The 11,056-nt window shown below is 44.1% G+C and overlaps 1 pseudogene; it reads right to left on the reverse strand.

Moving 5' to 3' along the window:
* Positions 1 to 7,173: 7,173 nt before the first annotated feature.
* On the reverse strand, positions 7,174 to 7,765 carry LOC149120226 (immunoglobulin heavy variable 3-66 pseudogene; annotated as a pseudogene).
* Positions 7,766 to 11,056: the final 3,291 nt, after the last annotated feature.

Raw genomic sequence — 11,056 nt, forward strand, 5'->3', positions numbered from 1 at the left:
TCTACCAACAACAGATGCTGGCCAGGATGTGGGGAAAAAGCGACATTAATCCACTGTTGGTGGGAATGCAAACTAGTAAAGCCACTATGGAAGTCAGTCTGGAGATTCCTCAGAAACCTGAATATAACCCTACCGTTCGACCCACCCATCCCACTCCTTGGAATTCACCCAAAGGAATATAAATAGACAAACAAAAAAGGTGGTCTGCACCCTAATGTTTATTGCAGCACAATTCACAATAGCCAAGACCTGGAACCAACCTAAATGCCCATCAACGGTAGACTGGATAAAGAAATTATGGGATATGTACTCTTTAGAATACTATACCACAGTAAGAAACAACGAAATTCAGTCATTTGCAACAAAATGGAGGAAACTGGAACACATCATGCTGAGTGAAGTAAGCCAGTCCCAAAGGGACAAATACCATATATTCTCCCTAATCGGTGACAACTGACTGAACACCAAAAAGGAAACCTCCTGAAGTGAAATGGTCACTATGAGAAACGGTGACATGATCAGCATAGCCCTGACTGTTAATGAACAACTTAATACATTATCCCTCTTAGTAGTTTTTTTGTCTGTTCTACTTAACATGACTGGTTTAATTCTGTAATTAATACACAGTTATTCTTAAGTGTTGAAATTTAACTGAAATGTGATCCCTGTTAAACATAAGAGTGGGAATAAGAGAGGGAAGAGATGTATAATTTGGGACATGCTCAAGCTGACTTGCCCCAAATGGTAAAGTTAGAAACATACCAGGGGACTCCAATTCAATCCCATCAAGGTGGCATGTACCAATGCCATCTCCATAGTCCAAGAAATCAATTTCAGTTCACAATCGATCATAATGAAAGGACTAAGAGTCAAAGGGAGCACATAAACAAGTCTAGTACCTGCTAATACTAACCGATAGAATAAATAAAGCGGAGAGTGATCCAGCATGGGAAGCAAGATACTCAGCAGACTCATAGAATGGCAGATGTCCTAAATAGCACTCTGGCCTCAGAATCAGCCCTAAAGGCATTTGGATCTGGCTGGAAAGCCCATGAGAGTATTTCAGACATGGAAAGCCAAGACACTCTGGCAAAAAAAAGGCCTAAATGAAAGATCTCTGAGTGAGATCCCAGTGGAAAGAACAGGTTTTCAAAGAAGGAGGTACCTTTCTCTGAAGGGAGGAGAGAACCTCCACTTTGAGTATGACTTTGTTAAACAAGATAAGAGTCGGAGAACTCAAAAGGCTTCCATAGCCTTGGAAACTCATGAATGGAGCATAGAGAGATTACTGATGCCATAAACAGGAGTGTCAATTTGCTAAGTCAACAACAGGAGTCACTGTGCACTTACTCCTCATGTCGGATCTCTGTCCTTAATGTGCTGTTCATTGAGATTTAATGCTATAACGAGTACTCAAACAGTATATTTCATTTTGTGTTTCTATGGGGGTGCAAACTGTTGAAATCTTTACTTAATGTATACTAAACTGATCTTCTGTAAAAAAAAAAGAAATTATCAATTCCCAACCTGACTCTCACTGGGATTAAACATGACAATAGGTCTGATCTGATTTCATCATCATTTAAAAGATCATCTATTATTTTTCACTTTATGTTTCTGTGTGGGAGCAAGCTGTTGAAATCTTTACTTAATGTATGCTAAACTGATCTTCTGTATATAAAGAGAATCGAAAATGAATCTTGATGGGAATGGAAGGGGAGAGGGAGTGGGAAAGGGGAGGGTTGCGGGTGGGAGGGACGTTATGGGGGGGAAGCCATTGTAATCCATAAGCCGTACTTTGGAAATTTCTATTCATTAAATTATAGTTAAAAAAGTAAAGCAGAGTAAGAATATGATATTTTGCACAAATATGCAGTGTATTAGTCTTAACTGTGTCATCAAATTTCATGGAAATAAAGGAAATAATAAATTGAAAGTTGCACTGTTTAAGATGCAAACATTACCCAGGGGAGTGCCAGGTTCTCATATGTGGTTCTGGGTCCCAGTACCAGATTCCTGCTCCTGCAGCCCCAGGAATCAGAAATTTATGGAGGATATTTGGGCCCTGTCACTCTAGTGGATCCACCTGATTGTTGTCCTGAAACTGGGCCAGGCTGGGAGGCAGACCTGGCCACAGCAACATTAGAGAAAGTGCAGTGAGTGGGAGCATCACTCTCTTTTCCTTACTGACTCATGTGTGAGAGTTAAACCTTGAGTTACTGAAGGGTCTTTCAAATGTCCTGTTCCCTTCAATGCAGGCAGCAACCCTCATGGCCTTGTCCCCTCCCTAGAGACCCTCTCAATGTGATCACTGGGTGGTGAGTTCCCCACATGCATGATGGGAGGCTCCGTGCATCAAGTATGGAGGGTAAGTTCCACCTAACATGCAGCCTTCAGCTGCTCAGTTGGAGAGACCACACACGCACACCAAGCAGTGCTGGCTCTGCTCACGGCTCTGCAGGAACAGCATCCTCAGCCTCAATACCCCAGACCCTGCTCCTCTGTGTCCACTGAGTAGGAAAGTGATTCACCTGCAGGAGGAAACCATCATGACCCATGTCCTGGTGAAATCCTGTAGAAAATGTTATCGAGCAGAGTCCACCCCAGACACTGTGCCAGCACTGATCCCCCAAGACACAGAAGTCTGCATCTTCAGGGGATGCCTCCACCCCCAAAGCTGAGGACTGGGGAGGAGAACCATGGCATGTGGGGAAGTGACAGTCGGGACAGGGTCCAGCAGCAGGAGGGAGAGGACCTGGTGGAGGAGTGGGCTCTGCTGTGCAGGAGGGTAAGGAGAGGTGGAAGGGCCACACTGCTGGGACCCAGTGCCTGCAGCAGAACACTGAGTCAGGAGTTCTGATCAGGTGTCCTTGCACCAGGGACCCCCACACTGACCACCACTGAGTAAAACTAGCACAGGTGCCTGGTAGACGTGGAATGACATCGTCTCTGGGGAGTGCATCCAGTGACGACTCCCACCATGAGTGGATTCAACGTCAGGGCCTCATGTAGGAAGCTGAGGTCTCCAGTGCCCTGAACAGGACCACACAGAATGCTGGGAGCAGCCTGTGGAGGTGGATGTGGTTTGTCCTCACCCCAACGTAACAGCACTGACAGGGGGTGCATGGTCTTGATGTTAACATAAAAAGCATTGAAGAACCAGGATCTGACATCAGATGCAAAGTCCATTGTACAGCTACTAGAAGGAAACATAGGGCAAAATCTCCCTGATAGTAGTGACAGTGAGAGAAGGGGTGAGAGAAAGAGAAATGTAGAGATGGACAGAAAAGGTGACAAAGGGAGATTTCCACCTTTGATTGACAGCCCCAAACATCCCAAGTGCCTACAACACCGAGGACTTAGCCTTTCTAAAACCTGGAGCGCAAAACTGCAACTCTGTTTCCCACGTCATTGGTAGGGGCTCATTCACTTGTAGTGTCATCTACAGTTTTCTAAAATGCATTATCAGAAAATGTGTGGGGAGTCGTGTGGCTGAATGATTCATTCTGATGGGAACACGGGTGTCCCTAGTGGGGACTTTGCCGATTTTGTCCTAATGCCTGCCTCCCACTTTTAAACAGATAAAAGACTGCAAGTGGATTCTTTTAAGGTTAACTATGTTTTGTTTCCTTATTCATCCATTGCCTTATTTAACACTCGTCATGAACACAGAACACTGTGCTTGCTAGTGGGGTTTGTGTGCTATTGGAATCTGTGTGTTGTAGAAATGGGCACAGATCAACTCAGTGTCATTCACATTTCCACCTCCTTTCCTACACTCTGAGTTGGAGGGGCCTGGAGGCCTCAGTTCTCATTATTCATGGAACCTGTCGTGGGTTGTGGTGAACTGAGTCAGCCCACTGTGGTGTGGGCAGAATTATTCCTTCCTGTGAGTGCTTTCTGCCCTGGTATCAGCTGCCCTGTGTTCCCCCTCTTCCCTGTGTTTAGTAACCATGACTCCGAGTTCAGCTCAAGCACTGGATAGAAGTCACTGTGTCACAATTCATCCACAGTCCTGGGTTCAGGTAATGCAGCTTTGTTCACAATAGTTCAGTCTACAATAAAGTGAAATGTGCATAAAACAGTGAATGCAGTCTGTTACATTTGACATGGAATATTATTCAGTGTTAAGAAGGAGGTTGTTCGGTCATTAGGAAATCATTGGTCAGTCTGGAGCATAATATGCTAACAGAAATAATGCAGGTACATGTGGACACATAGTATGTGACATTAGTTATACATGCAGTCCACAAGATTGAACTCACAGAGGGAGGAAGTGCAATGGTGATCACTGTCTACCATGACCCAAGTGTTTGTCCCCTTCCAGCTCTGTGGGAAACTGGGGGAAGTTCCAGGCTCCTGGCTTCAGGCTCAGGCATCCCAGCCTTTGCAGCCATTCAGGAAGAAAAGAAGTGAATGGAAACTTCTCTCTCCATCTGTTGATAGCTTTCTCTCTTGCTATAACACTGCCTTTCAAATAAAATAAATACTTAAAATAAATGAAAGATTAATTATACATATGGTTAGGAGCCTATTTCCAAATGTTGAATGAACTCAAGCCACTGATCCCAAGGGAAGCAATCAATTCCTTAAATGCAGTGATGATAAGGTGGTGACAGGAGCAGCACTGGAGTGAGCCTGAGGGATTCCTGCCTCCCATGTCAGGATGCTGAGTGCTGTGTCCTAGTTTGGTTCCAGTGTCAGATTCCAGCCTAAGCCCTTCTGGGAGGCAGTAGGTGAAGTTCCAAGTACTGCCATGTGGACACCTGGACAGAATTCCAAGCACATGCCTGTCACCTAACCCAGCTGAAGCTTTTGTAGCCATCTGGGAAGTGACCAGGAATTAGAAGATCACTGTCAGTCTCAGTCTCTTTACCTTTTTGAAAAAATATGCAAATACAAATATCAAAATAAGTGAAATAGTATCTTTAACTTTTTAAAAAAGATATAAAGGCAACATATAAAATGATATATTGGGCCCATCATGCATGTCCATAATAGATGCACAATGAGACATCCCATCCTTCCTGTTAGAATGAGTATTATCCTACAATCCAGAGCTGACAATCCATGTGGAGGAAGCTGGAGATAACTCTGGTGCAAGATTGGAGTCAGGTAAACAAGTAAAATTATTAGGGAAAATCATCAAAACTGAAACAGAATTATCACAGGATCTTCAAACACCATTTTTGAGTAGAAGGAATATGAAATCCCAGGGAGGTGTCCAGGGGAACCGCAATCAATGTGGCAAACACCTCTGCTCTTCCATGTTCAACTAATGCAGCATCATTCACAAGAGTTCACACATACAATCCAGTGAAATATTCATGAAGAAAGAATCCACAATGGAACAAATGGACAAAAATATATTTAACAGGAAGTTTATATGGCAGTACAGATGAGGAAATTCTGTATTTTGGACAACTCGGATGATCCTGGAGAATAATGTCCAAGGATAATGTGTCAGGGTAAGTACACTCTGCTAACCATGCAGGACAAGAAGACAAATAATACATGATGCTGGATACATGGGATAAAAGGATGAAGTCACAGAGGCAGGAAGTACGATGGTGAAGACCAATGTCTGAGCAAGGGAGGAGCAGAGGAGACACTGGAGCAAGGTCAGAGTTCCAGTCCAACAGGATCCACACACTGAGGATCTACTGTACAGCATGGTCACAGCAGTGAAGGGAATATTGTGTCTACAGAATTCCAAAACAGGAGACAACTGACATTCTACCATGGAAACATGTGGTTTTCTGATGTGCATGTCAATAAGTCTGACTTCATAAAAACTCAATTTGATACATTTATCAACACATATCATTGTACCTCATATGTCTATGTTTTGGTATTATATATCAAACACTTATGTAAAGGAAATGATTAAATGATCAAAAATGGAGATTCAACACTCTGAATACTGGTGTAGTGCTTTCCAATATTTTCCAATATTTTATGGAGACGATAAATAAATTCCAGTGGACTCAAGCTTGGCAGATGGAACCCAGGAGCTTGGAACTGCATCAGTGTTCCCACCTTGGTGATGGGGCCTCATAACACATCCATCATCTACTGACTTCCAGGGTGCACTGTCAGTTACTTGTCTGGGAAAGTGTGCAAATGGGCTGTGTCCATCACTCTGATATGCAGCCTGGGTGTCTCCCTCTCTAATACTGATGGAAGTCTCCAAATGCATTGATGACCCCAGTCAGCATAGACATGGAGTGAAGAGCAGGGACTCTGGACACATGGTCTCTGAGACTTGCTTTTCCTGCAGCTGTGATTCAGCCTCAGGACACTGGTGATCATGATGGAGCCACAGACACAGCTCCCCGTGATGTGGACTCCAGCCCCAGAGTGCACAGCCACTGTGTGTCCCACTTTCTGCTCTCCCTGAACCACAGCAGGTGCAGGGAGTCCCACAACACTCAACAGAATCAGATCAACTAGAAGTGCACACCCAACACTTTCCATTCAGTGATGACCTTGACTGCTGATGTCCAGTGCATTTCCCCTCTGAGTTCATGCAGGGAGCCCCCCAGGAGGCTCCCAGGACCTCGAGGATGAGGAAGTCCCTGTAGGCTTCCCAGGTGCTTGCAGAAGCTCAGTCTGAGACACAGCTGAGCTGCAAGTACATCCCTGAGTACTGTGACGTTCACACAGGGACCACAGACTGTTCCAGGATTAAAGGTGGCCACATTCTGTGGAAAGTGAGTGTGCATCACCCACAGTTTAAAATAAAATGTCAGTTCAGTTCTGCACACAGGCTACTTTGACAGGAAGAGAGGGAAATAGTTGAGGTTTAACAGACCAGAGACCCTGGCTCAGTTTTCTCCAGGATATAAAGGGAAAAGTAAAATTGTCCTAGAGTCGGCAGCGCCCTGAGGACACCAGCATGAGTTAGACTGGAAAAGACTCACGAGGTCCTCACAGATCCCCATGATATCTGATCGCGGTGAGGATAGTTGTCAGTCATGAACCCAAAATTGTCACGTAGGACTTCTTCCTTCTATTCAAAGTTTCTATCCGTCAGTGAAGTCAGTGGCAGGGACAGAATCGTAAGAGTAGAACCATTTCTTCAAATGCGTTAGAGGAGAGGAAACCCCAATTCCCTAAAAGGAAACCAGGGCTTATTGTCCCTCTACACCTACCCATGACCAGAATATATATTCAGTGCATCTTGTGTGCCTCCTGGTGGAGACGTGCGGCCCTGCAGGGAGGTTTGTGTCTGGACTCAGCCTGAGGGCCCCTCACTGTGTCTCTCGCACAGAAATAGATGGCCATGTCCGCGGCTGTCAGACTGTTCATTTCAAGATCCACCATGTTCTGGGTGTTGTCGCTGGAGATGGTGAATCGGCCATTCACCCAGCTCGCGTAGTTTGTGCTACCATAACAATCAATACATGCGATCCACTCCAGCCCCTTCCCTGGAGCCTGGCGGAACCAGCACATTGCATTGCTACTGAGGGTGAATCCAGAGGTTTGCAGGAGAGTTTCAGGGATCCCCCAGGCTGGTCCAGGCCTCCCACGGACTCCACCAGCTGCTTCTGGCACTGGACACCTACAAACACAGACGTCCTGGTCAGGACACTGTCACTCACACTCTCTGTGTCTCTCACTCACGTCCTCTCCCAGACTCAGTGCCCCGCGTTCTCCATCATTACCTTTGAGCACAGCGACCAGGAGAAGCCAGCACAGCCCAGTCTCCATGGTGACCGTCTGTGTTGAGTGCGATCACTGAGTGGACACCTGGGAGTGCTGGGGCTGGAGCTCCTGTGCCATATCTGCAGGGTGAGGGCTGGGCTGGTTTTCATGGGCAGAGGGAGGCCCTATTTGCATGTGCTGCCCCTGTATAGCAGGCATGGGGTTGTGCACTTCAGATAGGACAGGTTCCTGGCAGAGCACAGTGTCCTCTGGTGTTTAGTAGCACAGGTAACGACACAGAACATATGATTCTTTCCATGATTCTGTACAGTTATGATTTCAGGACATCTTTGATTTGATACAGGTCTTTGTGCCTAGTGACATCCGTCAGAGCAAGAATAACGGGTGCCTCTTGTGTCTCATGTGTGGACGCTCAGATGCAGGATAAGAAGTTGAGGTTGTGTGTTCCCTGATGTGGACACTAGGTCTGGGTGGCAGCGAGGGAATATCATGAAGAGGGAAGTTCTAACAAAAACAAACTGCCAAGCTCAGGGCTGAGAGCCCATGCACGAAATGATGGAGAATAATATACTCCACCACTAGGTGCCATTTAGGAAACATCAGTGCTGCATTTGTACACTGAGAATGAATGCGCAGAAATGGAGAAAGCATCACTGTGGTGCAGCAGGTGAATCCACTGCCTGTGATGCCTGCATCCCATAATGCTGTGTGTTCCTGTTCCAGCTGTGGCACTTCCAATCGTCTCTTGCTGATGCACCCGGGAGAGCAGAAAGCATGGTCCTAGTATTCGGCCCCTGCACCCACGTGGGAGACCCCGAAGAAACTCCTGTCTCCTGGTGTCACTGTCATCTGGGGGATGAACCAGCAGATGGAAGACTTGTCTCTGTGTCTTTCCCTCTCTCTGTGTAACACTGACTTTCAGTAAATAAATAAATCTTTTCTAAAAAATTGCACATGCAGTTTCAACATCTTTTAAAACCTTGGAGGAAATATAGTAACAGCATGCATGATGTCCATGTAACAATATTATTTAAAATATTTAAATCTTTTTTATTTTTTAAATTTATTTTTTTAACTTTTATTTATTAAATATAAATTTCCAAAGTACTGCTTTTGGATCACAGTGGCTTTTCCCCCTCATAACGTCCCTCCCTCCCGCAACCCTCCCATCTCCTGCTCCCTCTCCCATCCCCTTTTTTTTCTGTTTCTTTATTTTTTTTAACTTTTATTTAATGAATATAAATTTCCAAAGTACGACTTATTGATTACAATGGCTTCCCCCCCATACCGTCCCTCCCACCCGCAACCCTCCCCTTTCCAACTCCCTCTCCCCTTCCATTCACATCAAGATTCATTTTTTATTATCTTAATATAGAGAAGATCAGCTTAGTATACATTAAGTAAGGATTTCAACAGTTTGCTCCCACACTGAAACATAAAGTGAAAAATAATAGATTTTTTTTAAATGATGATGAAATCAGATCAGACCTATTGTCATGTTTAATCCCAGTGAGAGACAAGTTGGGAATTGATAATTTCTTTCTTTTTCTTTTTTACAGAAGATCAGTTTAGTATGCATTAAGTAAAGATTTCAACAGTTTGCACCCCCATAGAAACACAAAGTGAAATATACTGTTTGAGTACTCGTTATAGAATTAAATCTCAATGAACAGCACATTAAGGACAGAGATCCTACATGAGGAGTAAGTGCACAGTGACTCCTGTTGTTGACTTTACAAATTGACACTCCTGTCTATGGCATCAGAAATCTCCCTATGCTCCAGTCATGAGTTTCCAAGGCTATGGAAGCCCTCTGAATTCTCCGACTCTTATCTTGTTTAGACAAGGTCATATTCAAAGTGGAGGTTCTCTCCTCCCTTCAGAGAAAGGTACCTCCTTCTTTGAAGACCTGTTCTTTCCACTGGGATCTCACTCACAGAGATCTTTTTGCCAGAGTGTCTTGGCTTTCCATGCCTGAAATACTCTCATGGGCTTTCCAGCCAGATCCAAATGCCTTTAGGGCTGATTCTGAGGCCAGAGTGCTATTTAGGACATCTGCCATTCTATGAGTCTGCTGAGTATCTTGCTTCCCATGCTGGATCACTCTCCGCTTTATTTATTCTATCGGTTAGTGTTAGCAGGTACTAGACTTGTTTATGTGCTCCCTTTGACTCTTAGTCCTTTCATTATGATCGATTGTGAACTGAAATTGATCACTTGGAATAGTGAGATGGCATTGGTATCTGCCACCTTGATGAGATTGAATTGGAATCCCCTGGTATGTTTCTAACTCTACCATTTGGGGCAGGTCAGCTTGAGCATGTCCCAAATTATACATCTCTTCCCTCTCTTATTCCCACTCTTATGTTTAACAGGGATCGCATTTCAGTTAAATTTCAACACTTAAGAATAACTGTGTGATAATTACAGAATTAAACCAGTCATATTAAGTAGAACAGACAAAAAAACTACTAAGAGGGATAATGTATTAAGTTGTTCATTAACAGTCAGGGCTATGCTGATCAAGTCACCGTTTCTCATAGTGTCCATTTCACTTCAGGAGGTTCCCTTTTTGGTGTTCAGTCAGTTGTCACCGATTAGGGAGAACATATGGTATTTGTCCCTTTGGGACTGGCTTACTTCACTCAGCATGATGTGTTCCAGTTTCCTCCATTTTGTTGCAAATGACTGGATTTCATTGTTTCTTACTGCAGTATAGTATTCTAAAGAATACATATCCCATAATTTCTTTATCCAGTCTACCGTTGATGGGCATTTAGGTTGGTTCCAGGTCTTGGCTATTGTGAATTGTGCTGCGATAAACATTAGGGTGCAGACCTCTTTTTTGTTTGCCAATTTAAACTCCTTTGGGTAAATTCCAAGGAGTGGGATGGCTGGGTCGAACGGTTCCCTCTCCCATCCCTTTCACATCAAGATTCATTTTCAATTCTCTTTATATACTGAAGATCAGTTTAGTATATATTAAGCAAAGATTTCAACAGTTTACACTCACACAGAAACACAAAGTGTAAAGTACTGTTTCAGTACTCGTTATAGCATTAATTCACATTGTACAACACATTAAGGACAGAGATACTACATGGGGAGTTAAGTGCACAGTGACTCCTGTTATTGACTTAAGAACTAACACTCTTGTTTATGGCGTTAGTAATCACCCTAGGCTCTTCTCACGAGTTGCCAAGGCTATAGAAGCCTTTTGAGTTCTCCAACTCTGATCTTATTTAGACAAGGTCATAGTCAAAGTGGAAGTTCTCTCCTCCCTTCAGAGAAAGGTACGTCTTTCTTTGATGGCCTATTTTTTTCCACTGGGATCTCACTCACAGAGATCTTTCATTTAGGTCATGTTTTTTTTTTTGCTAGAGTGTCT

The sequence above is a fragment of the Oryctolagus cuniculus genome, chromosome 20 (assembly GCF_051225735.1).
Source record: "Oryctolagus cuniculus isolate XC-2025 breed Fujian yellow rabbit chromosome 20, ASM5122573v1, whole genome shotgun sequence".
In the NCBI taxonomy this organism is placed as follows: domain Eukaryota; kingdom Metazoa; phylum Chordata; class Mammalia; order Lagomorpha; family Leporidae; genus Oryctolagus; species Oryctolagus cuniculus.